The sequence below is a fragment of the Myripristis murdjan genome, chromosome 9 (assembly GCF_902150065.1).
Source record: "Myripristis murdjan chromosome 9, fMyrMur1.1, whole genome shotgun sequence".
NCBI lineage: Eukaryota > Metazoa > Chordata > Actinopteri > Holocentriformes > Holocentridae > Myripristis > Myripristis murdjan.
The window spans coordinates 16,344,827-16,350,816 of record NC_043988.1 but is presented as its reverse complement, the minus strand read 5'-3'; positions in this window follow the sequence as shown (position 1 = coordinate 16,350,816).

The window sequence follows — 5,990 nt, the reverse complement described above, 5'->3', positions numbered from 1 at the left end:
AATACATGCATGATCATTTTAGAAAAGCAAGAGAGAGAGAAGGAGGAAGATAAAGTGGATTGGACCATAATTGTTAATTTACTGACTGACCTGCATGATTGCTGTCATTTTGAACTCTGCAATCTGAGTACTTGCAGCAGACTGTGAGCACATTGTCACATTAGCAACTTGCATGTTTGGCCCTCTGCGTCCCACCATGCCAGATGTGCAAGTCAAAGTGCCTTACTTTTATGACAGCATCTCCAGTGCTGCTCCTCACAGTATGTTCCTTGCTGTCTTACTGTCACTGACACTTCTCCAGCAGCACAGTCCTTGGGCTCTCCAGCTATGTGGGACTGGCTTGTTATGGAAAGACAACCTCCGCCTTAGGCAGATGAGCGGGGTGCAAAATGTCCTCTGAGAAAACTGTGAATGCCACCTTCAAAGGAAACAAGCAGTGCCCCAGTTTCAGTGGCTACAGGGAACTGTCTGACAGGACTATGTTTAAAATTTTCTGTTGTTCTAACATTTCTGGTAAAAGATGACATGTGTTAAGGGTTAAGGTGACCCACAAGCCATGGGTCTTACCCCACTATGACTCTTACTGTACAAGCTAATGTGTGTACCTGTTTAAGCCATACTTGTGCCGGCAGGGGTATCCAGTTTCCATTGTAAACTCATTCTCACACACTTTAGTCAGTCTCCCTGTCGACCCAGACTTACCCTACATGGAGGATATTGGTGTCTTTCAGCTGGCAGCATTATTCTTGTCATACTTGTTTTTGTTCCCTCCCCTCAGAGGCAGAAAATCGAGGTCCCAAGTACCAAATGAGGAAGTGAGGACAGAACAAAGGCTTACAGTACGAATATGATGTCAGGCGTTTTTAATCTATGATATTACCCAGGCTTTTTAATCCTCTTTGTCTATAGAGGAGAGACTTTAGGTTTATGGCTGCTTGTGGCTGAAACCATAGCAATATGCCACAGGCTTTTAAATAAATAACCCAAGAGAAAACATGAGGTCAAGGAGAGTTTGATGACTGAGGGACTCTAATGGTAGGCCTGCAGAATAATTAGAAATAGTCCACTGCACCTCAACCTTCTACGCATGTATATTCTGAATGATGTACAGCGATCCTCTCTTTTCTGTCCCTGTTGTAACATTTTGTTCTCCTGTTATCTCTTTATCGAGGCACATCTCTCTGTGTCTCCTCTCCTGGCTCTCCACTCAATCCCCCCAACAGAGGAGTCAGTGCGGTGAACTCATATAGGCCCCACTGACACTTTGAAAGGTCAAGGTCTGTTTGGACACCTCTGGTCCCCTCAGCAGGAAAGAGTGGAGAGTTTATTAGCCCGATTGCCTTTGAAGTTCTCAAATAAGTGAAAGAGACTGTCCTGCATGATCAAAGGAAGACACACAGACAATGAAGGCTAATGCACCTTAGATACTCTCTCACAAGATTGTTATGAAGGGTGTGTTAGAGGTTAAAATACTTTCAAAACTAGTTATTGCTAATATTGCAGTGCAGAGCTACATTAGGAGCAGTCTACAAATTTCCAATCATCTACAGAGGGAAAAATCCACAAATATAATGAAATATTCAGGGACATTTGATTTTGCCTCCATGTAACTGTCCTCAGCACTCAGCTGTGAATAATTTTCCACAATCAGTTGGGGGAGAAAAAACCTGGAAATGAAGCAGAATGAGCTCAGTATTGTGCCATCCACTTAGGCCGTCATGACTCTTGAGTACCTGCATCAATCATATTGACTTCTCCACCAAGAGAACGACTCACATTTATTATACCACAGCTGACATAACCACAGCTATTGATACAAATTAACAGTGCATTAAACGCAATATTGTATTAAATGAGGTCTTTTGGATTACAGGTCTAAATTTCATGCCACCTCATGGTGTCACATTTCTTGGGCTGCTCCTGTAATCCATAGAAAACCAAGGCTAAGTGTGTTTATAGAGGGAAACCTTCTGGTATGTTTGAAAGCATTTATCCTCCTCATTTTTTCAAAGAACCTAAAAAAGGGTTATAAAAAGGATTGTTAAGGATATGCAGAGCAAATGATTTAAAAGCATTAATAGTAATTGTTTGATTAAACCAGTGAATGATTTTACATTGATGAAGCATTTAAAAGGTGTCTACATAGTTAATGTCTAAACCTTGACTAAACCTGGACTAAAAGTGACATTTGGGAACTGATGTTGCCTTCAAAATCAAAGCTGGCACTGGTTAATTGAAGCTGCAGGGTATTCTGGTGTTTTCTTTCTTTGGTTTTGTTGGCTGGTGTTTAACTTAAGGAATGAAGTGGCACAGAGCTACTTGAGCGTTAGTGGCAGACTCAAGAGGAGAAAATCCATACACCACAACACTGTATTCAGTTTAACTACAAGATAGTGAAAACGGAAATACAGTGATAAACAGCATCACTGTTACCATCAGCCCTTGGCATAGCTTACATGCTCCGTGCCCCTTAACTATCTTATTAAAGCATCATATCTATACAGCAATGTCATATTTATAAAGCAGTTTTCAAAGCAAACTATATAATATGCAGAACTGAAATTCAGACTTTCCAAGTTGTATTTGGAAAGTCTGGTGCTTTTCTGAGTGCACTTGAAACAGGGTCCCCACTCTTTTAACGAAATAAATTTCCATGATTTTTCAAGGACATTTAAAGTGACTTATATACATGTTTGTTGTTTCTCAGACGTGAACAACATGGCCAAATAAACTGTGTGAAACTGATGCTTTGTACATATTATTCATGCAAAAACAACATGTAAAAGCATGAGGCACTGTAGAACAGCAACAGACAATGGCTGTGTAAGGCATCAGCGGCTAACAATGTACAGCGTGAGCTCTGGAAAATATCTGATAATGTAAACCCGGCTGAACTTTATAATTATCCAGGACATTTCATAAAATGTACAATTTTCAAATTGTTTTCCAAGCCTGGAAAACGATTCCATTAATTTCCAGGATTCACAGGTTTTACAGAATGCCTGGGAACCCTGTGAAAGCACTTGGTCGGTCTGCTCTTGCAACTAATGCATACAACAATCACACTTTTGTTGTCATTATCAACCAGTATTATTGTTTGTCAGCCATTCTTCAATGTTAATACTGCATGAGGAAAATTTGTTTGATTTACAGATGGCTGTGGTCATTGGAGGAATGCTGCCCGTGATGCCTGTTGGGGGTGTGGTGTGGTGGGTGGTGCAGTGGACCTCTTGCCAGTGAGATTTTCGCAATTGTCTGCTGAGTAGTAGAAATGCTGCTAATTTAAATGTGATGGAGAGGGTTGGGCATGGCAGCGTAATCAATGTGTGTGTGTGTGTGTGTGTGTGTGTGTGTGTGTGTGTGTGTGAAAAGGCTAAGAAAAACATTTGTATTGGCGCCTATCACACTGTTAAACATTGTTTTAGCTATGCTGATTACAGAAATAGAATTAGATTCAACTGAATTGATTGTGAAATATTCAGCCTGTGAAAATTTCAACTGTCATGTTTTCTGTGTATCTTTAATCTATAAAGCACATTATCTAAGGTTGCTATAGAAAATCAAATTTCATAATTAAATGGTTTGTTTTGTCGCTGGCATCTGTCCTGCAGCACAGCATATCTGGATGATCCAAAGTAGAAACAGGAAATATGTGTGTCAGAATGACATATTATCACTTTGAAATAACAGTCAGGCAGATGGGGCTTCCAGGTGTGTTCAAAAAGCAGGTAATTCTCTGTCTTGACTCTGATCATTCTAGGTTGGTTGTGTATTTCTCACGGTACATGTAAGATTCATCATCACAACACATAATATACAATCCTGTGTGATGTACAGATGCTCGAATTGCATGAGCCAACTAGCCCACTGAAAGTCTATAAATCAATGAGGTCAGTCATGAACAATCACGATCAGTTTTACACTACAACCACAAACTAAGAGGTAAAGACAATCCCCAGATGATTTGTGAGGCACAATTGCGACACGCGGACAAGCAAAAGGTCTGTTTTCTCATGTCCTCAGCAACTTGGAATCAGCTTGGGTAAATTTTGACCAGCCAACTCAAATACATTAATCGGAATAAGGAGACCAGTGTAAGTCACATTACAAGCATGAAGAATGTCCCAAATGTTGTTTTAGGCGTCCAGTTCACAAAGCACTGCCAGATGTTCTTCTTCGTCATTGTTCAGTGACTATGTCCAAGGGTTTAGGAAGATTACACTGAATAAAATCTGCCCAATAAAATGAAGTTAAACTTGCCTTAGCTTGAAAAAGGACTAGTTCCCCAGATATCCCTTTGAGCCATGCCCTTAAATTGGCACTTTCCAAGCTATCTGGTTAATTTCCTGTTTACTGCAAAATTTAGTGATTTGTCACAGCACAACAAAAGACTCAAATATTCAGATGTTCTTCTCATGAATGTTAATTTTGTGTGACTAATCAGAAGGATTAGGCTATGCTCTGTCCAACATACAATGGAGCTGCGCTAATCAGTTGGAGGAACACATCACAAAATGTGAACTTTCCCCTTTCATCATCACTTGGCTTGGTTCAGTGAACTAGTGTTTTCCCTCTAGTCCACCAGTATCTCTCCTTCTCAAGATAGAAGCAGACGATTGAGAGCCTCCTGCTCCTCTGTGTCTCCTGTGTCTGCGTCACCGCCTGATAATCACTGCATTACCGGCAGGCTTCGCTTGATGCTTTTATCTTAACCCGGCTGCACCAAAACGGATGCACACTAATATGGTATCCGCGTTCCCTAACAGGGGTTGATGTGGGGGTGTTAGGATCTGGGCAGTCATCGCTGATTAGCGTATCAAAGGTGAACTGTGTCAACAAGTTGTCTGCTGTATGTGAATGTTTTCTATCATCCAGGAAAGAAGAAAACATGTGGGGGAGACTTTCTAAGTTTTATCTTAGCAGATGGTGAACTCTCCAAGTGCTGTAAATGAAGGTGATAAAGGTTACCTATGGTTACCTTTACCTTTTGACTATCATAAAGGTTACTTTTGCATGACAAAACCATGATGCAATGCAATATTTCCTTGATCAATATATGTCAGTTTTTGTTACAATGTGACAAACTGAGAGGCAATATTTGTACCTGACAACCAATGGCATAGGGATATACCTTTAACAAATTAAAAGACAATACTCCAGTAAAATCTTGCTTTAAATGTCAACTAACTTAAATACAACACTAGGAATAACATCATTTAATAACGTAGAGTTAGGCCATTAGCCCACAAGGATGCCAGGACTTGAAAACAGCAAAAGTTGACAGATATATCCACCAACTGAAAACATTATGCATGTATCTCCATGACTTTTAGGATTTTTATCCAGCTTTCCAAAATGTTCAGTACTTCAAAGCCACAATTAAGAAAGTTCAATACATTTTCAGGTTTTGCCTGCATTGCTATAGAATGTGGCTTCTAGTTCTGCTTGAACTCACCTTTTTCACAGCAGCCATTTTGACAAATCACAAGGAAAACACAGGTGTTACTTACATTATTAATTAAAGTTCAATTCCATTTACAATTAGTAGATCCTTTCCAGTGAACCAGAACCCATAATACCAGAGCAGTTTTTCTGTTAGACCTAAATGGAACTGGGCCTTAATTAATGTCATTAGCAACACCAGTGCCACTCTGATTTTCCATGTCAAAATGGCTGCTGTGAAAAAGCTCTATTCTGGTACAGGACTGAATAGCACAGAGCGGCACCACTGTGTGTTAGGAGTAGATAGCTAGTGATGTCACGTTGTGTTGTACAGCCAGCTGACAGTTCCTTTGCAGAAAAACTGAGTGATAATGGCAAGATTATTAACAAGGCCATCACAAACTCCTTACTGTCCATCTCAGTCTAGAACGAGTCCTAAAGAAGGTTTTCCCCACAACTGCCAAGGAGTTTAATTTTACTATGACATTATGTGCTTCACTGTAACATAGTTGAGGATTTTTCAGTGTGTTTAAAGGAGAGGCTCCCAT